Source organism: Hemitrygon akajei, unplaced genomic scaffold (assembly GCF_048418815.1).
Source record: "Hemitrygon akajei unplaced genomic scaffold, sHemAka1.3 Scf000086, whole genome shotgun sequence".
NCBI lineage: Eukaryota > Metazoa > Chordata > Chondrichthyes > Myliobatiformes > Dasyatidae > Hemitrygon > Hemitrygon akajei.
Genome location: NW_027331972.1, coordinates 1 through 27,639, shown reverse-complemented (window position 1 = coordinate 27,639; position 27,639 = coordinate 1).

Here is a 27,639-nt window from a genome sequence, read left to right as displayed (position 1 = left end):
AGTAAGGGTCCCAGAACAAATCCCTGAGGCACAGGACTGGTCACCGACCTCTATGTTGAATATAACCCGTCTACAACCACTGTACTTACTGTGGGCAAGCATCTCAATCATCAGCTGTCTGAATGATTCACTGCCTTTAAAGGGAAGGGGCATCTATGTTCATAATTTCATGGTGTTAGTTTACAAGGAAACGAAGACTACAGGGGCTAGAACTTTTCGGTTGACTATTATGTCACTCCTTTCACTGTGAAATGGGTCAACACATTTCCTTTATTGACAAAAGTCACAGCCCGTGGTGGGTAGAATTATTGTCGAGTGAACAAGTAGTTTATGAGGTGCTGCAAGTATATGTCTTTATTGAATCTTTGCTGCCTGCTAGATCGAAGGTGCTGATGCATTTTTGCTGGTGGGATGGGGTTTCATTGCTTTCGGGGGTTATCTGGGAGGCTTTAGGTTTGTGACGTTTTAACTGTCATTCATTCTTTGGGGCACAGCTCGGTTTACAGTAAGTCTGTGAAGAAAAATAATTTCAGGACGTATATTGCATACTTTTCTCTGACATTAAATGCACCTATTGAATACATTGTCTGTGGATCCAGCTGATAAGTCTTGTTGAGATTACCATCACGCTGCCCACTCCACCGACAACGCAGCACAGCCGGGAACATAGCAGGGGATTTTACATCAGAAAACAGTGGATTTAGTGATGAAGTTCGTGATTAATGCTGTTGTCTCATGCAAATCATAGAAACATAGAAAACAATACAGGCCCTTCGGCCCACATAGTTGTGCCGGACATGTCCCTACCTTAAAAATGACTAGGCTTTCCTATAGCCATCTATTTTTCTAAGCTCCATGTACCTTTCCAAAAGCCTCTTAAAAATACCCTATCGTATCAGCATCCACAACCATCGACGGCAGCCCATTCCACGCGCTCACAACTCTATGAGTGAACAACTTACCCCTGACCTCTCCTCTGCACTTACTCCCAAGCACCTTAAACCTGTGTCCTCTTTTGGCAACCATTTCAGCCCTGGGAAACCATTTCACCTCTATCCGATCACCTCTCATCCTCTGTCATTCCTAGGAGTAAAGACCGAGTTCACTTAGCCTACTTCCAGAAGGCATGCTCCCCAATCCAGGCAATATCCTTGTAAATCTTCTCTACACCTTTTTCTATGGCTTTCACATCCTTCCTGTGGTGAGGCGACCTGAAATGAGCACAGTACGACAAGTGGGGTCTGACAAGGATTCTATATAACTGCAACAGAACCGCTCTCTCCTAAACTCAGTTCACGATTGATGAAGGCCAATACGCCATACGCCTTCTTAACCACCACAGAGTCAACCTGTGCAGCTGCTGAGAGGGTCCTATGGAATCAGACCCCAAGATCCCTCGGATCCTCCACAATGCCAAGAGTCTTACCATTAATACTAGATTCTGCCATCGTATTTGACCTACCAAAATGAACAATTTCAAACTTACCTGGGTTGAACTCCATCTGCTACTTCTCAGCCCAGTTTTGCATCCTATCAATGTCCGGCTGTAACCACTAACAGCTCTCCACACGATCCACAACACCTCCATCCTTAGTGTCATCAGCAAACTTACTAACCCATCCCTCTACTTCCTCATCTAGGTCATTTATAAAAAAATATGGAAATTGGTGATCGACCTCCATGCAGAATAAGACCCGTCCACAACCACTATTTGCCTTCTGAAGGCCAGCCAGTTTTGGATCCACAAACCATTGTCCCCTTGGATCCCCTGCCTCCTTACTTTCTCTGTAAGCCTTGCATAGGGTACCTTATCAAATGCCTTGCTGAAATCCATACACACTACATATACTGCTCTTCCTTCACCAATGCATTTAGTCACATCCTCAAAAACTCCAATCAGCCTCGTAAGGTACGGCCAGCCCTTGACAAAGCCATGCTGACTACTCCTAATCGTAATATACCTCTCCAAATGATAACAAATCCTTCCTCTCAGGATCTTCTCCAACAATTTACCAACCACTGAGTTATGACACACTGGTCTATCATTTTCTGGGCTATCTCTGCTCCCTTTCTTGAATAAAGGAACAACATCCACAACACTCCAATACTGCCGAACGTCTCCTGTCCCGAATGATGATGCAAAGAACATCGCCAGAGGCTCAGCAATCTCCTCCCTCGTCTCCCACTGTAGCCTAGGACACATCTCATCCGGTCTCGGCGACTTATCCAAATTGATGCTTTCCAAAAGCTCCAGATCATCCTCTTTCGACATGCTGAAGCTTTTCAGTCTGCTGCAATTCATAACTACAATCACCAAGATCCTTTCTGAAGTAAGGTATTCAATAAGCACCTCTGCTCTTTCCTCTGGTTCCATACTCGCTTTCCCACTGTCACACGTGATAGGCCCTATTCTTTCACATCTTAACCTCTTGCTGTTCACATAGTAATAGGATGCCTAATGGATTTCCATAATCCTGTCCGCCTAGGCCTTCTGATGGCCCCTTCAGAGTCTCCTAATTTCTTCGTATGCTTCTTCCGATTAGTCTTATAATCTTCTAGATCTCTAACATTACCAAACTCTCTGAAACTTTTGTAAGTTTTTTCTTTTCCTCTTGTACGCCACGGTTCTTGTATCCTACCATAACATTCTTGTCTCATTGGAACGTACATATACAGAACTCCACACAAGTATCCCCTGAATATTTGCCAATTTTTTCTGTACTTTTCCCTGAGACCATCTGTTTCCAAATAATGCCTCCAATTTCCTGCCTGATAGACTCATAATTCCGCTTACTCCAATTAAACGCTTTTTCTACCTTAACTGTTCCTATCTCTCTCCAATGCTATTGTAAAATGTTCTCCCACTGAGAGATCTGACACCTGACCAGGTTCATTTCCCAATACCAAATCAAGTACAGCCTCTCTTCCTGTAGGCCTATTTACATATTCTGTCAAGAAACCTTCCTGAACACACCTAACAAGCTCCACCCTATCTAAACCCCTTGCTCTCGGGAGATGCCAATCTATATTTGGGAAATTCAAATCTCCCGTCATGACAACTCTGTTAGTATCACACCACCCCAGGATCTGTTTCCCTATCTGCTCCTCGATATCGCTGTTACTATTGGGCGGCCTGTAAAAATAGCAGTAAAGTTATTGACCCCTTCCTGTTCCTAACGTCCACCCACAGAGATTCCTTAGACAGTCCCTCCATTGTGTCCACCTTTTCTGCAGCCGTAACTCCATGTCTGAGTAACAGTGTCACGTCCCCACCTTTTTTGCCTTCCTCCCTGTCCTTTCTGAAGCATTTAAAACCCGGCACTTGAAGTAACCATTCCTGTCCCTGAGCCAAACAAGTTTCTGTACTGACCACCACATCATATCTCCAAGTAATGATCCACGCTCTAAACTCATCCGCTTTGTTCACTATACTTCTTGTGTTAAAATAGACACATCTCAAAACTTCGATCTGAGTGCGTCCCGTCTCTATCACCTGCCTATCCTCCATCTCGCACTGTCTACAAGCTTTCTCTATTTGTGGACTAACCTCCTTTTCCCTAGTCTCTTCAGTTCGGTTCCCACCCCACAATAATTCTAGTTTAATCTCTCCCGAGTGACCTTAGCAAACCACCCCGCCAATATATTGGTCCCCTTGGGATTCACCTGCCCTAAAAGAGGTCCCAAAGAGCCAGAAATCTGAATGCCTGGCCCCATCTCCAATCCCTCAGCCACGAAATTATCTTCCACCTCTTCCTATTCCTATTCTCATTGTCGCGTGGCACAGCCAGTAATCCCGAGATTACTATCTTTCGGTCCTACTTCCCAACTTCCTTCCTAACTCCCTATAGTCATTTTTTTTTCAGGACCTCTTCCCTTTTCCTACCTATGTCATTGGTAACAATATCTACCACAACCTCTGGCTGTTTTCCGTCGCACTGCAGGATATCTTGAGCGCGAACCGAAAAATGCCGGACTTCGCACCTGGGAGGCAAACTACCATCCAAATTTATTTCCTGCGTCCACAGAACCGCCTGTCTAACGCCCTAAATACAGAGTCGCCTATCACTACTGTCTTCCTCTTCCCTTAGCTACCCTTCTGAGACACAGGGCCAGACTCTGTGCCACAGGCACGGCCACTGCCGCCTCCCGAGGTAGTCTGCCTACCTCATCCCCCCCCCCCTTCAAATAGTACTCAAACAGGAATACTTATTGCCAACGTGTACAGCCACAGCGATACTCTCTAGTACCAGACGCTTCCCCTTCCCCCTCTTGACTATGATCCAATTGTCTGTCTCCCCTGGCCCCGGTATGACCACCTGCGTATTTCCCCTTTCTATCACCTCCTCACTTTGCCTGACCAGCCGAAGTTCATTGATCTGCATCTCCAGATCCCTAACTGGAGCTGCAGCTCTACACATCTGGTGCAGATATGTCCGTCCGGGACCTCCCCGCCACCCCCCACCCCCCCCCCCCCCGCCTTCAAATCTAACACCGAGCACAGAAAAGTGGCTTCACACGTATATTACTTCCTTTCCGTAATTAACACAGGCAGGCCTACCTCGCCTCGTCCCGTTACCGCCTAAGCCCTTGAGCCAAAGCACTATCACTTTGCCGCCTCTCTCTGCGCTGCCCGCTGGATATGGCGGTCTTCTTTTTAAACATTTCACGCTGTACTGACTGACGTCACGCACCTGCGGATTCTTGCCCGCCTTTTACCCCTACTAGTAAAATCTCCCTTTGCTCCGTTCACTCGCGGCCTGCTTGCTCCAAATGATCAGTAAGTTTGCAGTTGACACCGACAATGCCGTTGTCGTCCACAGTGGAGAAGATTGCCTGAGGTTACATCGGGGAAAAGTGTGAACTGGGGAAGTGGGTCACAGAATAACTCAGGCAAGTAGAGTATGGTGCACTTGGGGAGTTAAACCGAGAAATAACTTACACAGATAATGGATAACCTTGGATAAAGTCATGGTAGATGGATCGGTGGGTTTGGAGAGACAGACAGAGAGATGGTGAAGAAGATGTATGATCCGTTCTCCTGCAGCAATAAAATCATTGGCACCCAGAGTTGGGATATCACCTTTCGACTGTTCATCATGTATGTTAGACTTCACCTGCAGGATTGTGTACATTTGTGGTCACCACAATGTTGAAGGGATGTGATTTTGCTTGTGAGGGCAGAAAAAAAGAATCCCATGACCCTAGGAAGTCATGCTGCAGACACGGGAGTTGCTTGAGTTGAAAACTCTAGGAATATGTTACCCGTCGCATCTGTGAGGCCAATTCTCCACACTCGCCCATTTAAACTCCGCCAATATATATATATATATATATATATATATATATATATATATATATATATATATATATATATATTTGTTTGGAGGAGGACCGGTTTACTGATGATGAGAAAAATCCCTTCAGAAAAGGGACAGCTCTAGCACTCTCAGGAAAAAAAAAAATTCCCTCAACTTTCTGTTATTTCTTTCAGTCAGGAGTTATGGTTCGTAGCCTCTGGAGGATTCGACTGCCCGACAGCGTGAGACCAACGAGGACGCTTTCAATCCTCCGCTTGCTTCCTGTTAAACGCCGCTTTCTGCATGCTCGCCACTGTTAATTCACTTCCAACACCGGCACTCGGTAATCACAGCACTGACCTGTTCACCTGCCATGGCATCGAATATCCGTGACCAACCCGTGTGGGATCATCAACCATTCTCACGGCAGCCGCAGTGTGTCTGCTTTTGGGGCCCCGTTCTAACAATAGGCATCCGTTAGTCTTGTGAGACCATGGATTTGCGCCTTGCAAGGTTATTCCAGGGCGCAGGCTTTGGCAGGGTTGTATGGAAGACCGGCATTTGCTCATGCTGCAGTTCTTCAGGGACTTTGGCAACCGTACCTTGTCTTCCTGGGACGCCTTGTCACGATTACCAGACAAATGTGACGTTTCCTAGGATCTCTTTCATTCCCGGTTCAACTGTACGTTAGCGAACACGTCGGAAACCGCGAGGAAACCCAGACTGACATTTGGGGTTCGAGGTGATGTTTCTGCTTCTCGGCGAGTGCACGGCTGAAAGTCAAGAGACACGGGCCACCTCTGATGGACTGCACGGGTTTTTGGCGGCAGAGCGGTGTACATACTGGGCAAAACAGCCGGCGGATGTTTGATATGATCCACCTCCTGTGTCGGTGTAACTGTGATAACTGTTCTGTACTCTGATGATAGCAAGGGTTCTAATATTTCGTTGTTTACGTCATGTGGCGGCTCCTTCTCGGAGCTTACTACTGACCACACTGCCTTTCTGACATCTGTCCCGCGGAGGTATAGCCATTTTCCAACTTAACTGTATGAATCAATAAAACCGAGGCTGTTTGCATTAACTTGGTCTGCATCTCTTGACAAAAATTCGTTGCTGTCAATTCCATCTGTTCATTGGGAAGGTACGTTCAGCCCCACCAGGAGTAGCCAGCTCCTAGGGCAGTGAAAACAGCATGCTGACACACCCACACTAACAGCTCACCCCTCTTCCCTTCCGACACTGAGCCACTCTGTGGAAAACTGTCAGCTGATAGTGACGACGCCTGGGGTGCGGGGTGGGGCGTGTGGAACCGGAGCCGTACACCGTCAGGCAGATTGCCAGCAGTGACAATACTAACATGGGTCTACAGCCCAAATGGTCTCTCCCACCATATTGGTATCACATGTCGTCAGGGTAGACAGGTCTGAATTGATGGCTTTGGAAAGCAGAGCGCAGGAGGATAACCTGTCCGTGGGGTAATGACAGACTTACCAGCTATCACTGGACAGACGCCATACCCACAACGTCCCCCCTTTTAACCACCTCCATCCTTTCGCAGGGTTGTCAGTCTACTCGGGGCGAGGCACCGAACCCATCACGCATAGAGACAGTGACATCTGGAATGGAAGATGTGAGAATCAGGGACTAGGGACATTAAGAATCAGCGTGTGGAGAGGGGCATTCGATAAGGGGCCAGGGAGGGGCGTGGTGTGGATGCCGGTGGAGGTGATGTGGAGGTGTCGGAGGCGGTGATAATTGAATGTATAGGGACAGAAAGGATTGGGGTGAAGAGAGGGTGAAGGGCTCGGAGACGTAATCAGTGACAGATCTGAAAAGTGGGCTGTGTCTTGGCGTGACTGTGGAAGTGATTGGTGGGGTATGAGTTCGGAGGGTTCGAATTACCGAGGGTCCCGGGAGGAAACGTCGTGAGTTTGACGGTGGGGATGTCAGAATCAGGTTTAATATCACTGGCACATATCTAGACATTTGTTGTCTTACGGCACTAATACAGTAAAATACAAAAATATAAAGCTATGTTACATTGAGAAATATAAATATTAAATACGTATTTTCAATGTATATGTAGTTCATTAGAAGAGAGGGAAATTATGTCGGCGTACATATGGGCTGATGAACTCAACACTCTATGACAGTGTCCGTCATCAATTTCACTGACACTGCAACTTCCTGTAGCCTTTCCGATCCTGCGCAGTGGCCCGCTGAGGAAGGGGTGGAGGGTCGGAGGGTTGATCATTGAGAGTTCAGGGCAGAGTAGGAGTAGTAGTTCTGGGAGATTGACTGTCCGCCCATCTCGTTCACACAGTGAGGGACGCGGAGTAAACTCGCTGCCTGCCAACTGCAGTGTGCGGATGTACCGTTCCTGCCGGTTGTTCCGGTTCTCACAGTAGATCACAGCACAGGAGGCCAATCGGCCCCTAAAATTAGCGCCGACAATCTCCATTACCATGGCTAATTATCCCATGTCTCAGCTCCTCTCCTCTGCCGGATCCCCGTTGCCCAGAGCTCTCCCATAATTTAACTATGCACCCGTTTCCACTTTAACTATAAAAATACTCTGCAGATGTTGTGGTCAAAGCAACACGTACAGCACGCTGGAGGAACTCAGCAGGTCGGGCAGCATCCGTGGAAACGAGCAGTCAACGTTTCGGCCGAGACCCTTCTGAGTTCCTCCAGCGAGTTGTACGTGTCTACTTTACCTATATCCACACACACCACTGTGCCATCTCGGGGGTTAGAGGAGTTCGTGCATTCAGCTACATGAGAGAACAAATGAACCCGTGTCGCGCTCAAGCCTGAAAATGGTTCAGCTGTTCAACCAATGTGAAGTGCCACCCTCGCTATTCATGCCGCTGTCATATTCTGCTGGGTCCTGCATTCATCACTCAACTCCTCCCCCCACGCCACCCCGGAAAATACCCTTCGCCAAATCCCTTTGTTTTCCATCTTCCACTGACACTATGTGATCAGACGCGTCCTGTCGGGTTATCTCCCCACTGACCCTTCCGGTCTTGCAGTGTTTTAGACAATAAGACCATAACATATAGGAAAAGCTCTCAGCCAATTGGACCATCGTGTCTGCTCCGACTGATCATCGTGGCTGGTGCACTTTCTCTCTCAGGCCAATCTTCTGTCTTCTCGTAACCCTTCATGCCCCGATTAATCAATAATCTATCAACTTCTGCCTTAAATATATCCAGAAACTGGGCCTCCACTGATGCCTCCCGAGAAAAGATCTCGATGATCCATAAATTAGAGTCCCTGCCTCTGCAGCCACACGTGCACCTACCAGATCACCCTATCCTTACCTTCACTGGCGAGTGCACAGGCAGTGGTCTAGATATAACTACCTTGAATGTCCTGTTTGTCCGCTTTCTGTCTCGCTCCATAAAATCTCTCCTCAGTGTCTACTTATTTCCCCATGTATTTTATTTCCCCGTGTATTTTATCTGGGTGCTCATACTCCCCCTTGAGAATGCCATGGACCCGATCAGAGACTTCCCTGACCCTGACACTTAGAGATAAATACCGTCCAGGTGCCACTATCGAGTCGACAGAATCTAGCCTCCGTTCCTCTGACTGTTTGATCTCCTATCACCACTGCAGTCCTCTTCATCTCACTGCTCTTCCACAGTGCCAGACACCAGATCACTGCGATCATCTGCCCCGAACCCTGGAGCAGATATGTTCATAAGGGACGCTCGAGCTCCGGAAAGATGCTGCTGACATTAAGTTCCTGCTCAAACACTTTTATTGATGGGGTAACGCAGTCCAAGTTCGGACAGCAGTTCATCAGTGTAAAGAAATATCCGTTCATGTCATTTATTCCATTAACTGATAAACATAATATCTAAGTTCTTCTCGGAGGCAGTCGTAATGTTTTCCATCTTGTCACTACAGAACTGATGGTCATCAGAGAACACGGCCGCAGGTGGAATAAAACTCTTTTAAAATCCGAGAGTGACAGGGCATGCCACAGTTTTATTTTATTTTGTCATGATGACCCGTTCTCCTCACAGCCACAGCACGTTCGATAATGAATCCCATACCCTAGTGTAAATTTCCATCCGTCAACTGACCGACTGAGCTGTAAATTCCTGTGACATGGAGGAAATACTGCCGTCTCGAGGCGAACGAGCGGAATTCGTTCTGAGCTCTCCTGAGATCAGATCGGGCCTGGTTCCTGCTCGGATTGAGTGGGCAGCACGGCAAAGAGATTTAGCTGATTTCACTCTACATCGGCACGCCCTTCAACACGCTATGAGCAGACAACATCCACGTGCACAGAGGTCCTAACTTCAACGTTCGGGTTTACTTGTCTCCAGTGAGTTGGTATCAACTTTCTAATGTGTTTACCTGAACAGGGAATGACCCAACAAGGTCCTGTTACCATCTAAAGAAAGTCTAAAGGTGACTTGCATGACATAGTTAGGAAGGCTTCATTTTCCGGAGTGTTCATGAGGAGGTAACAAATAATTTTAATAAATGCAGCACAGTAGAAACCATCAACAGGGTAAGGTGTTGAGTCAATGTCCGGTGGTTAATACAGACGGTAAATAACAAGTGGTAGGACCATTAAACCACAGGATATCGAAGTAGAATTGTGGCTCTCGGTCCATCGTGCTCCTCCAATTTTCCATCGCGGATAATCTGTTCCTCAACCCCTACCTCCTTCTCTTTCCCAAAATCCGTTATTCCCCTAACAATTTAAGAACCTTTTGAAACTTTTTCTGGAAAAACTCCCAATGACTAGGCCTACACACCTTCATGGCATCAAATCTGTGTTGTGAAATGAATGCCAACATTGCGTTTGCCTTCGCTAGCACCGAATTAACCTGCAAGTTATCCTTCAGGAAATTCAGAGCAACTCTCATGAACCCGTATGCATCTCTGATTTCACAATGTTCTGCTCAGTTTGAAACTTTTTCTCTCTCTGTGCACGGCACTCTTCCATACACTGTATCTCACTGATCACTTATTTGTGCTCCTGTTAACTGTTCCCCCCACCCCATTCTTTCATCTGACACCCACCTCCCCCCACCCCCCGCCGGCGACAATACTTTACTCTGGAGGTAAATCCTGCCGATCTGAATCGCATCCATCAGCTGACTGGCAACAGTTGAAAAACTCATCCACCAGCAGTTATCTGCCTGATCTCTACATCATTATATAGTGATAGAATATTTACTGCATCAAGGCCTTGCAATGCATTACTTTTTGAAATGGAGGAAAAAACAATCTCCGCCAAGGGCACAACAATCTTTGCTCGTTTCCCAAAATGTCGTTTGATAATGATCGTCAGGACCGGAAGACATTCATGAAAAACTCCAACATTTCGTCCATTCTAATAGATGTGCTCTCAAATAGCACAGACCACTCCAGTGAATTCACAATCTACGTCCTTTTCACGAGTAAATGTAGATACATTACTTTGCACAGATGTTGCCTCGCCGACTGAGATGTTCCAACGTTGTGTGAGTGTTGCTTTGGATTACCAGCATCTCCAGATTTGTTCGTGTTTGTAAATGTAGCTACGATTTAACATTTCTTTCATTTCATTTGGTTTTGCAAATTATCACCGTTGACGTTAATGGCGTCTGTTCCATACACAAGCATGAAATTGTCTATTAGCAACAAAAATTCCTGACCGTGCAAAAGTCATTGGAACATTTATATAGCTAGGGTACATTATACTTTTACGCAGTAAGCATTTGTCAACGTAGAGCGGACAACGAGCTAGTAAACTTGAAGGGTGCAAAGAAGGTTGGGAATAGCGAAGGTGGAGTGTCCTGGAATGGTTCTGGGACACGTTGCAAGAAAGGAGTGTTGCGGCGAGGAAGGCGACTGGCGCGGTTACCGCCACATCCAGACCTAAGACACCGACCAAGAGCAATTGATTCCAAACAAAGCGTTTATTGGTTATTACAAAATGACTTTCTAGTGCTTCCTGGTTCCTGCCCTCTATCCCCAACAATGATACCCCTCTCCCTGCCCTTTCCCCGCTGTCAGTCCACAATAGAGACCCATATCAGAATCAGTTTATCGTCACTCAGTTATGTCATGAAATCTGTTATCGACGTCTTCTTAAAATCTTTACACTTGTCCGCCGCCTGCTGCTCACATATTAGAGATTTCCTCTCTGCTGTAATTTTAGAGGCTCTCTCCATGTCCAGCTCGTAAGTACCATTATGACGAAAGCATGACAGCGCCTCTACGTTCTGAGCAGTTTACAAAGATGTGACAAGTCCTCTAAGACTTTGAAACTATGTTGGAGAGTAAATTGACTGGTTTCTTCATGACCCAGTATGGAAACACCAATCCTCTTGTACGGAAAACCTACAAAAGGTAGAGGATCTGGCACAATGGAGGGCTAATGACAGGATTGTTGACAATGTAGACGAACAGAGGGATAATACCGTCAGAATCAGAACCGGAATCGCAATCAGAATCAGATTTATAATCACTGGCATGTGTCGTGAAATTTGGTAACTTTGCAGCAGCTGTGCAACCCAATACGCAATATAGAAGGCAAATAAATAAAAAAGTGAATTAATTACAGTATGTGTATATGGAATAGATTAAAATCGTGCAAAAAGAAACACACTATGTATTTTAAAATGTGAGGTCGTGTTCACGGGTTCAATATCCATTTAGGATTCCGATGGCAAAGTGGAAGAATCTGATTCTGAATCGTTGGGTGCGTCCCTTGAGGATTCTCTGCCTCCTACCTGGTGGCAAAAATGAGTAACGCGCATGCTCTGGGTACTGGGTGTACTTAATAATGGAGGCTGCCTTAATGAGACATCTTCCTTGAAGATATCCTGGGTATTTTGTAGACTAGTACACAAGATGGAGCCGACTAAATATACGACCCTCTGCAGCTTCTTTTTGTCCTGTACAGTAGCACCCCCGAACCTACCCCGCATACCAGACAGTGATGCATCGAATCAGAATGCACTCCAGGATAGATCTATGGAAGTGTTTGAATGTTTTTGTTGACTTATGAAATCTCCTCCAACTTCAATGAAGTACAATCGCTGCCTGGCCTTTTTTAGAGCTGAATGGCCAGGTTATTTCTTCAGAAAACTTTACACTCAGGCAATTGAAACTGAACACTCTCTCCGCTTCTGATCCCTCTATGAGGATTGGTCTGTGTTCCTTCGCCTTAACGTTGCTGAAGTCCACAATCAGCTCTTTCGTCTTACTGACGTTGAGTGCATGGCTGTTGCTGCGACAACACACCACTAGCTGGTTCGATGCAGGAGGAAGCAGTTAGATCTTGGACTTCAGGTCTGTGTTTATCATCACAGAATCTAATGGGGAAACTGTACTCGCTTGCTCTCAACACCACCTTCTGTCGCTGGATCCTGGACTTCTTCTTGGAAAGAGCGCCGTCAGTCTGTGTAGGCTTGTCCCATTATGCTGGGCACTGCCGATGCCTAGGGCTGTGTGCTCAGCCTGCTGCTGTACCGTGGCTGATGCATGACCATATCGAAGGATTCAGCTCAGACCGTGTCAACCGGTTTGCGAATGACCCAGCAGTGGTTCCCACCTCAACAACGATGATGAACCGGAGTAGAGAGCTGAAGCGGAGCAGCTGGTGGATTGGTGTGGGAAGAACAGCATAAGTCTGAACGTGGAGAAGACCAAGGAAAGCAGAAAAGTGCAGAAGAACCAACACCCTCTGCGAAGACAGAGCTCCGCCGCAGAGAGATTTAATTGCACCAAGTTCCTGCGAGTTCACATCATGGATGACCTCACCTGGTGGCTCAACATCACCTCGCTGAACAAGAAGGCACAGCAGCACCTCAACCTGCTATAATACTGAGGCAGATGAGGCTCATCCCCTCCCCCGCCCATCTGAACTGAATGTCACAGCGGAAACATTGAGACCATCCTGACAAACTGCCCCTCCATCTGGTCTGGGAGAAACCAAGCTTCGACCGAGAAATCCCCTGAAAGGACTGTCAGAACACCTAAGAAGGTCATGGGAGTCTCGCTACCATCCATTTATCAGGACCGCTGCATACGCAGGGCTCTCAGCGTTACAAGGTTCCCACCCACCTATCCAGTATCCTCTTTGACGTTCTACCATCGGGCAGGAGATTATGAAGGATAAAAACAGAATGGACAGCATGGCAAACTGTTTCTTCTCTCAGGCCATTCATCTTTCCGAAATCCCTGCCTCATAACATTCGCTGTGTCATCGATTAATCTGTTCTGCACCTGACAATTTTTAATTGATGTATTTATTTATGCAGAGTTCGTCAGTAGATTTTATTCTTACTTTCCGGAGTTATTGGGTGTTACATGAGTAATTCTGTCTTTTACACCGTGTTCTGGATAAATGGCGTCTCATTTCAGGTACACAGTTAAATGACAAAAACTTGACTTGACTTAAATGGATGAAGTTCCTGTATCTTCTTCCGTTAATGTTGCTTCCAACAGTAAAACCAGCCTACTCACAGTGTCAGAATCCGGCCGCAAACACTGTGCTTTCATCCCAGCACATTGTAAATTGACCAGCTCACTGAGTGCCCGATGGAGACCCAACCCTTGCCGTGTACACATGTGATCACATCTCCCATGATTCGTACATTTCAAATACCCTCAGGATGGATTTCTGATTCAGTCTCAAGGTTAAGGTACATTCAGCTCATCATCAGACCTGATAAACCATGTCTCCCCACAGCTGGACCTACTGGTGCGTCCTCTTTCCTCCAGTTCCAGGGAAGCTGCATCTCCACACAGACTCCTCACTGGAGAAGACGTGAAACAGGGAAGCACATTACATCACTGTCGCTTTCTTTTTACCGTGTCTGACTTAATTTCGTCCGTGTGTCCACCCGGCTCACTCTCCTCATCATTTGGCCTCTTTCCTCAGTCATCATCTGTGAGATGACAAAACAATCATCAAAAATGATCTATCAGACAGCTCTTGTACCTTTTCACCCCGACCATGCTTCCCCAGTTAAAACTCTCTATCCTCAGCGCCTTCCCTAATCCCTTTTTCAACGCCAGATATGTTACAAGATTTGATTCCACTGCAAGGACGTTTATATCTCACAAGAGTCTGAACCAACCTGTGGCCTTCTCTGATTTAGAGGTCACTGATTCTCCCCTCCACTTTCCGAATCTTCTCTTGCATTCCTGATGGCAGTTGTTCCCAGATTCTGTAACAAACAGAACGTTAACAGTAAGATTTGACAGTAATTAATATAAGAGAAAATTATTGTTTCCTGGAAGGACAAGCGTGCTCTCTGATACAATGGACCAGATCCTCCCATGTTAACAACTTAATTCGCACCGAGACCCATCGCACCCGGCTCAAAGTGCGTCCGATCCCTTCACTACCCCTAACATTATTCCTTCTACAGTCCCAAACCCTTCCAATCAATTTTTGTTCGTTTTTGTGAACGAACAAAAATACTTCCTCCCATAACCTCTCCCACTCGCATAGACAGATCTCCTTTACCACAAACCCCTCCGAGCTTTGGGTACCGCAACAAACTGACCTAACCGCCCAAGCTCAGACGCAAATAAATAAAAAGACTGGAACCCTCCAGCTGTCCGGCAGATCTCTGTCCCGGCCATTTTCTACTGCAACCGACCCTCGATTAGGCCAACACGAGATTATCCTTTTCCTCATCACCGTCCGGGGAAGACAATCGCTTCGCAGGAGGTCCCCGCAGCGACGTCAGTGGCGGAATGGACCTCGCAGAACTTGTAGACGGAGATTTCAGCAGCGCCCTCGGCGACCAGTGGTCGGAGGGATAACGCAATGATTCGGCTTTCAGACCCTTTCATTGGGACTCACCCGACATCCATAACTACCCCGTGCAACCGACTCTGGGTGAATTTAAATGACAATTCCTCTGGACCATCGTCTGTCTGAGTAACTCACGACCTTTTAGAGTACATATGGTTCGCATACTCGGACTATGTCAAACGGGATGGACAGAGGGGGTCCCCGCTCATAAGAGATGACGGATACCAACTGATCTATTCAGGAGGAAGTGAACTTAAGTACGGAGTTGGAACTATGGTAGATAAGGAAACAGCAAGAACGATCAAAGGCAACGTATCCATTAACGAAAGAATGATGATGATTAAAATCTCGGCTGAACCTTTTGACATTAACGTCAGAGTTCTATATGCCAACTACGGACTATGACGACGATGAATTCGATATAATGTACGGAGAAGTTGAAAAGCTGATGAAAAAGACTAAAGACAACGAAGTAACTGTGATTCTTGGTGATTTGAATGCCAATGTTGGCAGCGCAAGAGAAGTTTTGATAGTAAGACCCTTCGGGCTTACGGAAAGAAACGACCGCGGAGAAAGACTGGTTGAATTTGCAAAAGTTTGCAAACTAATGATTGCGAGCACCTGGTACAGTCTGCCCAAACGGAGACTGTATACATGGACCAGTCCTGATGGTTAGGTAAAAAAAAACAAATTCACTACAGTTTAGTACTCTACTGGTTCAGGAGTGAAGTGGAGCAGGTGAGAACGTACGCTGGTGCTGACAGTAAAACAGATCGCAATCCTGGGGGATTGGACGCGTGTGTGCGTTTGAAGAAGCTGAGAAAGGTCAAACCATCAAATAAAATATACTTTGATATGCTCACGGATGAAGCAAAAAAGTTCGAATGCTTGGTCGAAACGGAGAATATATTTTCAGTCATATGACGAGGTTAGCAACATGGCAGTGGAGAACATCTGGGATGAGTTTAAAACAACAGTGACAGAAGTTGCGGAAAAGAATTCGGGTTATCAGGAAAAGAGCAAGAGACTTAACCCTTGTTTCACCGGTGAGCTGAGAAAGTTATCTGAAGAAAGAAGAAAGGTAAAACATCGGGATAATAAACGCGACAAAGCCCTGCACCGCTTGGTTCAAAGAAAATGGAAAGGAGCGAAAGAGAATTGGATGAATGAACAGTGCGAAAAAATTGAGCAGCTTGAACGAAATCATGATTTTCTAATCGATAATGCCAATGAGCAAAACGGCAACAGATCGTTCCTGTGTTAGAGGACCCCATCAACAATCAGCATTCTTCAAAGATTGTCTGTCTGGCGTCAATGGTCGCACAACCAGGACCTGTGATATACAGCAGCTGTTCATAGGACCAATCTCCGATAGCTGAACGTGACCCTGATCGGCGGGGTGGAGGGGAGTAGTGGGCCAAGCAGGTGGGCTAACCATGCTCAAGTGTGACCTACAGGCTAGCGGAGGAAAGGAGATCCTGACATCTCTTTTATTTGGTCTATCTACAAAATAATAATTCCGGATTTTGTTCAATCGATACGTGGATAAAGAATGTACAGTATGAAAGGAGGTGCAGCTTGTGGTCAGTGGTGCGGGTAATGGATCACCCCGGGGAACCTAAAAATATCCAGTCTACATACCTTTGTGCTGCATACGGATGCATTTATCTGATGTCAAATGCTGTCAATAATGTAGTAAATATAATTGTTATCATTATCAGTATGTCTGTGAACACACGTTTAAAAAATATAAAATACTCAAAAATATTGTGAAGAATGCTGCAAATAAATGTTCAGATTGTGTTGTTCCAACCAGGCTTTTTCAACAACAAAGAGAATTATTGCACATCACAAATCGGATTAATTACATCATTACATTAAGAAAACATTTTATTGATGAAGATTTTGCAATAATTTGGAGTTTTGCTCTGATATGGGTAAACATTCCAAGGAAGAGTTCTCTCCAAATGGGGACGGTTGTGATACAAAGCCTTGATGAATCTGCTCGAAGCCTTCGCTAATCACACGCAGACTACCTCTCCAATCTCCTGGAGAGCCTTTACCTGGATTGGAACTGCAGAACAGCGGATACGAAGCAGACACGTTGAATGTAATGCTGGAACGTCAGGACGATTGCGGGCTCCTGCATTCAGTAAGCAGAATTGTCTGCAGTTTCAAAACACGTCACTGATCACGCTGATATTGTCATTGCTTCTCCAGACCTCAGCTCACTGAACTGCGGCGATGATCATACTGGTGGCCACGCTGCTGACGTCATTAGTATTCCGCGCCCATTGTTGAACATGTTGTTAATTTTGTTGGCTCTGGAGACTTAAGAACGGCCACAGTGATGACGTCACAGCGTTTCCTGGTCATCAGCTGAAATACATTCAAAAGACACATAGTTAATTTTCTCCTCTATGCAAATAATTCAGCTGGAGATTTATCCAACTCCTTGTGCGATCCCTGCAGTCAGCTGATCTTTGATTATCTAGATCAAAGGGATGAACTAAGTGCCGTCTGGCATTCTGTACATTTCTGCTGTTGTTGTTTTCTGCGTGGACCGCATTGGCGATTCTGCCACAAATAACAGCGTAATTAACAACCCAGGTGGACAATCATTCCAGGTGCTACTCCTGCAGCTTCACCACAGTCCTCAGATGCAGGACCACTGCCTCACCCGTACGTGGATTTTTACTTTAAAGTTGCATCTGATGTGTCGTTGTTCTAATGTCAATAGATTACAATTCGTCAAAACGCATCTGGTCTGTTTTCTATATGGATACGCCACTACACACCAGATTGGCAACGATATCAAATGAAAACCAATGGATAGCTCTTGCTTTTACTGATCGGATGACGGAGCGATGCGCTTGAGAACAAAATGTAGTGAGGTCTGGTTTCTGACATCTGTACGATTCAGAAATTTAATGACCGAGGGAAGAAGCTATTCCTATATTATCAATGCAGATCCAGACACATCATTGGCCAGAATGACAGCGTCCCTACTTATCAAATCCCACATCCCTGATCACAGTGATAATTTTGCTTTTACAGATCGAATGACGGAGCGAAGCGATTGAAGATCGCAGTTATGTGATTTGGTGCCAGACACATTGCTGATTTCAACCTGAGTTTCTGCACAGACAATGTTCTAATCTCCACGTTTGTACCATAAATATATACACTGGATAAATCATAATCAGCATTTTGTCATTACATCTGGCGGTGGAAATATTCTAGCATCGGACAGCTTTCTCAAACTGCGAGACGGGTTTAGACAATAGGGTCGTGTAAAGGGACTGGTAATTCATACGTATCTGAAGAAAGACTTGATCAACCATATGTCAAAAGGAATCTGGGACGCACTGAGTGAGGTGATTAGTGGTAGAGGGTTCACTGGAAAGATTTGGAAGTATAACAGTCGATTGAGAAGGATACCAAGTGTGAGGTAAACAACTTGATGGCACCATCACGGGGTCCGAAGGGCAAGTGTGGCAACATTCGTAATATATTGAATTGTTAACGGCGCTCACGTGTCAGCAAACATAACTGTTGTATGTTGAGACTGACAGACATACTTTATTGATTCCGAGGGGAAATTGGGCAAAATACAAAACTACACAGTGAATACACAGTGTATATGCTTCGTTTATGGGATTTCAAGTACCCTAAACATCAAGGTCATATGATTTTTTTTTTCGCAAGAAGATCAGTAAACACTCAAGCTATTGGGGAAGAACGCTCGCTGTGTTTTATTGTTATCGTTACATCGGACAGTGGCTACACAGCGTCGAGTAGACGCGAGAAAGCGAGTGTTCATCGCACAGGGTTTCACATCAGTAACGCTTAAAGGAATTTGTTATTCTCACACCGAAGGCAGTTGTGATTTAACGTCAAATTTAAATCTGGACTCTGTTCAGTCTATTCTCAGATAAAGAATCTCAAATAACATAATCAGGTGCCGTTTGTATTCAGTGGCTCGACGGAAGGGTGCCGAAAGAGGAATGTGATAATATATTGTCTTTGACACCTACTGTGCACAACTGTGCTGTCTAATGTCTTGCCTGGATAAGAAATATGCTTTACAATAACCCATATGCCTTTAATCAAACGCTTACCAGCTTTAAACACCATTCTGTCAAATTTATTGCGACGACCAATGAGAATAAATATGCCCGTTTCCCTGTTTCCGTATTTCTAAGCTTTAGGACAAGTTTATTGCAAACCACAATAGAGATTAATAACAGTTCAGGAGAAATTTGATTCACCCGTTTCCGTCCATCATCTGTAAGCTCACAGATATGCCATGTTATCAGTCTACGGAAAAAGAATTCAAGACTAGTTTCCAAATATTTTGAAATAATATTTGAATGCACACACTGCTCAAGGTGAGAGGAAACATTCCAAGGAACCGAATAAAGAGGAACAAAGAATAATAACATAAACCGAATAATCGGTTTAGGGCCATGGTGGCTGTTTGTTTTTGTATGATCTTCAATGGAGAGTAAATTGTACAAAGTTACAGCATCATCATTCCTTTCCAAATAAATACAAAGTCATTTTATAAAACATGCTGATGCCCCTGAAATTAATTCTATCCTACCACACCATCATTTTACACAGAGCGAAACAGCATCAACTACTACACACTGGTAACATCTGCATGATTGTGACGTGGACTCTTGTATGGGCTACGAGTACGGTATGGGCAGTAAGGAGATTGTTTTTATTTTTTTTTCCCTTGTTCCTTTCTGATTGAACACCATCAGGAATTCGCAAGGAAGTGAGGCACTGTACACATGTTGAAGATTATTACCATATCTACGATATCAGCATGACATGAGAAATACTAATCAGCCACTTGTAGAAACACAGAAGAATAGAGTGCCAAGAATACCTATTGACCACTCAGTGATCTGATCCCCATTGTGCTGAAGGAAACCCAGGTGCGGACAATTAATTCCACCATTCTTATCACTGTATCTCTCTCTCTCTCTCTCTTCTCTCTCTCTCTCCTCTCTCTCTCTCTCTCTCTCTCTCTCTCTCTCTCTCTCTCATCTCTCTCCTCTCTCTCTCTCTCCTCTCCTCCTCTCTCTCTCTCTCTCTCTCTCTCTCTCTCTTCCCTTCCTGCCCCATGCCTTCTACTTCTTACTCCTGTCTAACATGAGAGCAGGTTTCTACAGAAGGATGATAGTCCTTTTCTCTCTCATCAAACGTCCGCATCTCCAAGCTCTGCTTCAGAACTATTGTTTCTTGTTCCGGCATTTTAGGCAAATTAAAGAGTAATCACATGTGACTGCTGACTAATTTACTTCTTTCTTTACAGGGATTTTTTTTTAACGAAAAAGCATAAATTCTTTAATTATTTAAGCACGATTTTGCTCTATTTTAAACTTCCTTAAATCCACCCGAAATGCCGTGAGATTTGTTATTAGTTTTCAAATTCCAAGCCATGTAACAACAACAGCGTTAGTCTACATACTGGTTCCTCAGTCACTGGTAAACCAAGGTTAACTCTTCCCGTAGTTTCATGGAAAATAATTCGCGTCAATTCAAGGTAGACTGCTGACGTCAACTAAGGGTTTCTCTGTCTTATTAATAGGAGTCCCTTTCACTCAGTTCCCCCAGTTTCAGCGAGATCAGCCTATCCGACAACGGACAGAGATCCGGAGCTTCACCGAGAGGAGAGTAAGGACGGACTGACTCGTCCTGCCACGGATCAGAGTCCGGGAAAGATGGCTTGGAATATAACAGGACATGGGAAAAAATATCTTCTGGATGGTTCCATATATTTTTGCAGATTATGATTGGATAACGATAGATTTTCGACTCGCGCATGCTTTACAAACCATTCAAGTGATTTTCTTTCCCGTCCTCGCTATCATTGCTCTTCCCGGTGAGTGTCTTTCCAAAGATAACTTGACTGCATTTTTTTCTTCTCACGTGTACCTTTCATAATAGTAATTAATGCTGCTCTCACACATACAGTTGATAATCACACATATCTTTGTTTTATGCACTTTGGTAATTTAGTGTCGTTAGGAATCCTGTTAAGAAAATATGTGCTGGCAGTGGTGATCATCCAGAGCAGGTTCAGGGCAGTACTCGATTTAACCCATGAGGCGCGTTTGTTAGCCCTCTGCCTCTGGTGTTGATCAGAAAGGAGCGGGGAACGAGAGAAGCTTACTTGTATTTGAATGGCACAGAACGAGCAGTCGTACAGAGGATCTATCCAACAGTGGAGAGTCCAGGACAGAGAGCACAATCTCAGAATAGATGAATGCTGCCGAGAGAACAGGACTGAGGGGGAATTTCTATAGCCGGTGGCAATGTGTTTATGGACCTCATTGCCACAGACTGTTGCCGAGGCCAAAAGATTGGATGCATTTTAAGCGGTGGTTAATAGGTACGTCAAGAGTTGGGACATCAACAGTTAAAGGGAGAAGGCACGAGAACGGTGTTGGGAGGGAGATACATCGGCCATGATCGAATGGCTTATGACCGTGTGCTGCAATCAGGCTGTCTCAGCTAATGCTCCGAAGTGCTGCTGCTGAGTTTCCGGCTGCACTTTCGACCCGCAATCCTCATCTCCGGGCACCCAGTCCGGAAGGGAGCGAGTCAAGAGGAGGATCTCCTGGTCGGCTTCTTCCCGGGCTCAATGATGGCCATTCACGAGTCTCGGCGGCGGATGATGAAGGGCGCTGCCAGGGCCGAAAGGCTGCCCCTTTTCCGAGTATATGTCCGTGCCAGGGTGTCGTTGGAGAGGGAGCTCGGCGTCGTCGCGGACACACTGTGGAATTTCCGTGAGCGTTGGTCACGGCGCAGCAACGACTGTTTTATCGACAAGAGAATTTATATAGTAATTTTGATGTAGCTACTGTCTTGTAAATATTGATTGTCTTGTGTCCGTGGGTTGTGAATAAATATTTATTGTTAATAAAAGTTAATGCTCCAGAATGCAAAACGTCAAATTTCTGATGAGTGAACTTACTTACATTCGTTGCACACAAGCCTGTCACTGAGACGTTGAAACTGTACATTTTGACACGGTACCACCCCCTTTTCTCCGCTCTATCTCCGCCTCAAGTATATCTGCTGTGAGACAAGTGGCTTCCACACTTGAAATTCCTTTGCAATTAAGCTGGGTTCCAAACTCCCAATCTTTCCGCGGCTAATCGGTGTGACTATTATCTGCAAGTTTGGCAATCATATAATGATTTTGGGTGTAGCTACTGTCTTGTAACTATCGATTGTCTTGTTCATAAAAGTTAATGCTCCGGATGCAATGCTCAGATTTCTGATGAGTGAACTTACATTCAATCGTTGCACACAGCAGCCTGTCACTGAGAGGCTGAAACGTTACATTTTGACAGGATACCCCCTTTCATCCGCTCTATCTCCGACTCAAGTATATCTGCTGTGAAACAAGTTGCTTCCTCACTTGAGGTTCCTCTGCAATTAAACTGGCTTCCAACATCCCAGTCTTTCCGTGGCTAATCGGAGTGACTATCATCTGCACATCAGACTGTTCCTGAACATTAACCAGGTTCCTCCGCTCTTAGGACCTTCGGACGTGCCTACTATATTATTAAAGAGGTCATTTGCATTTCGGATCAAAACAGAACTACCTCCCTTTTTAAAGCTCTTGGGATATACTCAGAACTTTCATCACGGTTCCCCATTGGCTGTCATTCCGCAATAACATGCCGTGCACGTTCTCTAATTGTGAACATTTCTCTTAATGATACAGCTTCTGCCCAGCGTTGTGCTCGACTGTTCTGTATCCACGTATGTGAGCAGTTTACTTTCTTTGCTTTCGTATCAATTCTCACTCGGAGCCGATGGCAGGTTCAATGGTGCTGAAAAAGATACCACATTATCTAGATTTAATGAATAACATTGTTACATACCCCGTAACGGGTAAAAAGGACCAGCAGAAATGGAACACACCTGGAGTCTGAGTCTTCTGTGACAAACTCTGTTTATTAGTAACTACGTAAAATAGTCATATAAAACAAGATGCGGTAAACAGGTTAGCCCAGTTATCAACGAGTAAATAAAGTTCCCAAACGTCTGAAGCTTAGGTAGTGAATGGTACAGTCTTCTGAATGGTGTAGATATGAAGTCAGTTCAGTTCATGATGGTGAATTGAGTATAATTGAGGCGGATAGAGAGAGAGAGAGAGAGAGAGAGAGAGAGAGAGAGAGGAGAGAGAGAGCAGAGAGAGAGAGAGAGAGAGAGAGGAGAGAGAGAGAGGAGATGAGAGAGAGAGAGAGAGAGAGAGCGAGGTGATTTGTTTTCCAGTGCCGATGCGATGCCTTTTATCTTCCACGTCGTCCTACAAAGTCCTGTAGAAGTCACCGACTGTGACCTCACTAAATAGAATGGCGTTTTCACGTGGTTAGTCATCAACCCCGACAAGGGTTAAACACATCACTAGCTTTCCACCGGTCACCCTTTTGTCTAGACTGTGAGCAGAAACCCCACACTTGTCGTGGGCACACAAAACTCGTCCCGGTGTCAGTATCTTCCTTGAGTGCCTCGTGTGTCAGATTACAAAGCCATGTTGACCTTGTATATATTCCACAAATGCTGAACACCAGCTGTCCTTCATATAACTCCGCCCTACCGTAACCATGGCAACCCACTGGCTGCTCGTTGCTCTCTCTCCCTCTCTCTCTTTCTGAAGTAGCACACACTTTCTCTCTCTCTTTAAAGGAACAATCCATAATGAATAATCCTTCGGATCTCGTCACAAGCATACAGATATGAAGGTGAAAGTAAAAAAAAAGGAGACGGTGGGCCTTGTAACATGATTTGAAGTTGTAATCACTCACTCAATGTCGGCAAGCAAGAAGAGAGACGCAATGATACGACTTTGGGTCGCTGCTGTCTCTGCAAACCCGGCGCCCTGGGTAACAGTCAGGGACGGGAATCTGCGCTTCCGCTAAATGTTAGGGGTGTCATGCAGACTAATTTCAGGACAACGACATTATGCAGAATTATCCATCATTCAGTTCATTTTCCCTCAACACTTACGAAATTCCCCAATCACCATCCATCGTTACCTGCTGATTCAATAGATTGCACTGTTTACAGTAGTTTACAAACCGTATAGGTTTATTGAATGGTAACGCTACGATTATATTCAATCGTCTTCTACAATCATTTCTAACATTGTTACAGGCAAGAAAGTGGTCTGCAGTATATGTTTGCTTAGGAGAACGTTGCTGATGTGTTTAACCTGACCGTTTCCTTTGTTCGCAGTGAACATGGTGACCATATTCGTTCTGTCTCGGGGAAACTGCGGCCTCTCCAGAGTTGTCACTTGCTACCTGGTTGCCATGGCAGGTGGCGGATCTTCTGGTTCTCATCCTGGACCTGATATTGAGCAAGATTCACTGATGTACATGTCTCGCTACGTTTACCTCCACGCATTGATCAAGGGCTGTAATATCCACGCTGTTCTGCTTCACACCGTCACCGACTGCTCGGTCTGGTTCACCGTCATGTTCACCTTTGATCGGTTTATCGCCATTTGTTGCCAGAAGCTAAAAGCAAAACATTGCGCTGGGAAAACTGCGGTCGTCGTTTTGGGGACAGTCACTGTGATCAGCTGTTTAAAGAATATTTACTGGTATTTTCGGCTCTCACGGTACTACAGAGGAATGGACGGCTCTATTCATTTGTTCGGAGAGACCGTTTTTTTTAACTCTAAGAAAATCTACTGTAATTGAACTCTTTTACTACTTCCTCACCCCTGTATTCCCATTTGTGCTGGTTCTGCTGACGAACGGCCTCACCGTCAGGCACGTCTTAGTCACCGGCAGAGCTCGCAGGAGACTCAGGGTTCCCGGAAACGGACAGACAGCCAGAGACCCGGAGATTGGAGAAACGCAGGAAATCCCTTATTTTAATTGTTGATCGTTTCGGGCAATTTCATCCTGCTGTGGGCACCTTTCACTGTATACTCTGCGTGGGATCGGATTCTTTTGTTACCACATATGTGTTTCCTCCCGACTCGCTGATGCAGCTTGGCATCATTCTGCAGCTTCTGAGCTGTTGTACGAACACGGCCCTCTACGCCGTTACATAGACCAGGTTCAGGGAGCAGCTAATAAATGTTGTAAAATCTCCGCTTTCCCTCATTGTTGCGAGGAAGTCCTGAGTCAGCGGCCCTCACCCACCCGACCTGACCAACGTTCCGTACATTGCCGGCACCTTCTGTCCGAATGGGCCGGCGCAATCCTTGTTCCACTCAGAACTCCCAAGCAGAAATTACATACAGAGGTCCTCACACAGACTCAGTGTGTTTCCTTCATTCGCCGGCTTGTCTTCCCATTCCTGCTCCATCAGAGCACCCTTCAGTTTAAAAGTGCATTGTGCTCCACACTTGCACCGTACAGTCCTATTGCCCGCCAGTGTACATCTGTCCAGCTACGAGACTATGGTCCTGAGTCTGTGCTCCGGAGACCACCCATTCAACTCCTACATTGACGTCTGAATTAGTGCTGCTTCCTGCACCCACGCTGAGCTCATCAATTTCATCTACGACGCCGACAAACTTTCCCCACCGCCTTCAGATATGCCACTGATCCTCCCGGCAACCTCCTGCGGCACCTCCTCCTGTCCCACGTACGAAAGCGCTGTTACATTTTGTCATTTCTCTGGATGAGCAGTTCCTCTCAGGACATTGCGGGCGGGGTGCAGAGAGGAGGGGAGAGTCCGATATTTTACAATAAACTGAAATTCCCTTCCACCATGATCAGCGATGACACCGTCACTATTTGCTCTATTTCCATCAAGTGTATTATTACCCCGTCCCACTGCAAAAAGTAAAGAAGGTTTTGTTAATCACAGTTTGAAATATTTTTTCATATCATTGTGAAAATCCTGAAATACGTTATGTCGTAGTTTATAATTAATAAGTTTTCTGAATAGTGAACAAACCCCGGACTGTATTTTGAAAGAGCTTGGAACTTCAGTGTATTTACATTGTCGGATTTTCAAAGTTAGGACACTGTTACAAGCAGCAAAATTAGCCAGAATGGAAGACGATATTTCATTTTTAGTAAATTGCCGGCAGCTGAACACCGACGCTGCCTGGTCAAAGCATTGCAATTTTGCCATTGTGCCTGTCAGTTGTGTTGACAGCCGGGCATCAGTTACTCCTTTATAGCATTTACAATGAGCTCAATTATCAGTCAGTGTAATAGTTTCCCGTCGAGGCGATGGTTGAATCCGCCCAGCTGTTAAAAAAAAAAGAGGGAACGTTGTTGACTTGCAATATCTGGGTTCAGAATCTGACCTTATAATCAGGACTTTTGAAAAGAAGAGCAAAAGGGCGGTTGTCGTTTTAACGAGAAAGGCATCCTGATATTTCTTCCATCCGAATCTCTGGTTCTTCGCTTGTTGATGCCGTCTTTCTATAAATCTCTATCCGCGCATTAGTCACAACATACCCGTCTTTGGAGATAAAGTGCTTCGAGTATTGTGCAGTTTTTTTTTTTTGTCGCTCTCTTTAGGGAGAGCAGGAGTATGTGGAAAGAAATGTAGACAGTATTTAAAATTTAAATTTGGACTTTGTTCAGTCTATTCTCAGATAAAAAATCTCAAATAACATAATCAGGTTGCCGTTTGTATTCAGTGGCTCGACGGAAGGGTGCCGAAAGAGGAATGTAATAATATATTGTCTTTGACACCTACTGTGCACAACTGTGCTTGTCTAATGTCTTGCCTGGATAAGAAATATGCTTTACAATAACCCATATGCCTTTAATCAAACGCTTACCAGCTTTTAAACACCATTCTGTCAAATTTATTGCGACGACCAATGAGAATAAATAGCCCCGTTTCCATGTTTCCGTATTTCAAAGCTTTAGGAGAAGCTTATTGCAAACCATAATAGAGATTAATAACAGTTAAGGAGAAATGTGATTCACCCGTTTCCGTCCATCATCTGTAAGCTCACAGATATGCCATGTTTCAGTCTACGGAAAAAATAAATCAAGACTAGTTTCCAAATATTTTGAAATAATATTGAATGCACACACTGCTCAAGTGAGAGGAAAACATTCCAAGGAACCAACTAAAGAGGGAGAAAGAATAATAACATAAACCGAATAACCGGTTTAGGGCCATGGTGGCTGTTTGTTTTTGTGTGATCTTCAATGGAGAGTAAATTGTACAAAGTTACAGCATCATCATTCCTTTCCAAATAAATACAAAGTCATTTTATAAAACATGCTGATGCCCCTGAAATTAATTCTATCCTACCACACCATCATTTTACACAGAGCGAAACAGCATCAACTACTACACACTGGTAACATCTGCATGATTGTGATGTGGACTCTTGTATGGGCTACGAGTACGGGTATGGGCAGTAAGGAGATTGTTTTTATTTTTTTCCCCTTGTTCCTTTCTGATTGAACACCATCAGGAATTCGCAAGGAAGTGAGGCACTGTACACATGTTGAAGATTATTACCATATCTACGATATCAGCATGACATGAGAAATACTAAGCAGCCACTTGTAGAAACACAGA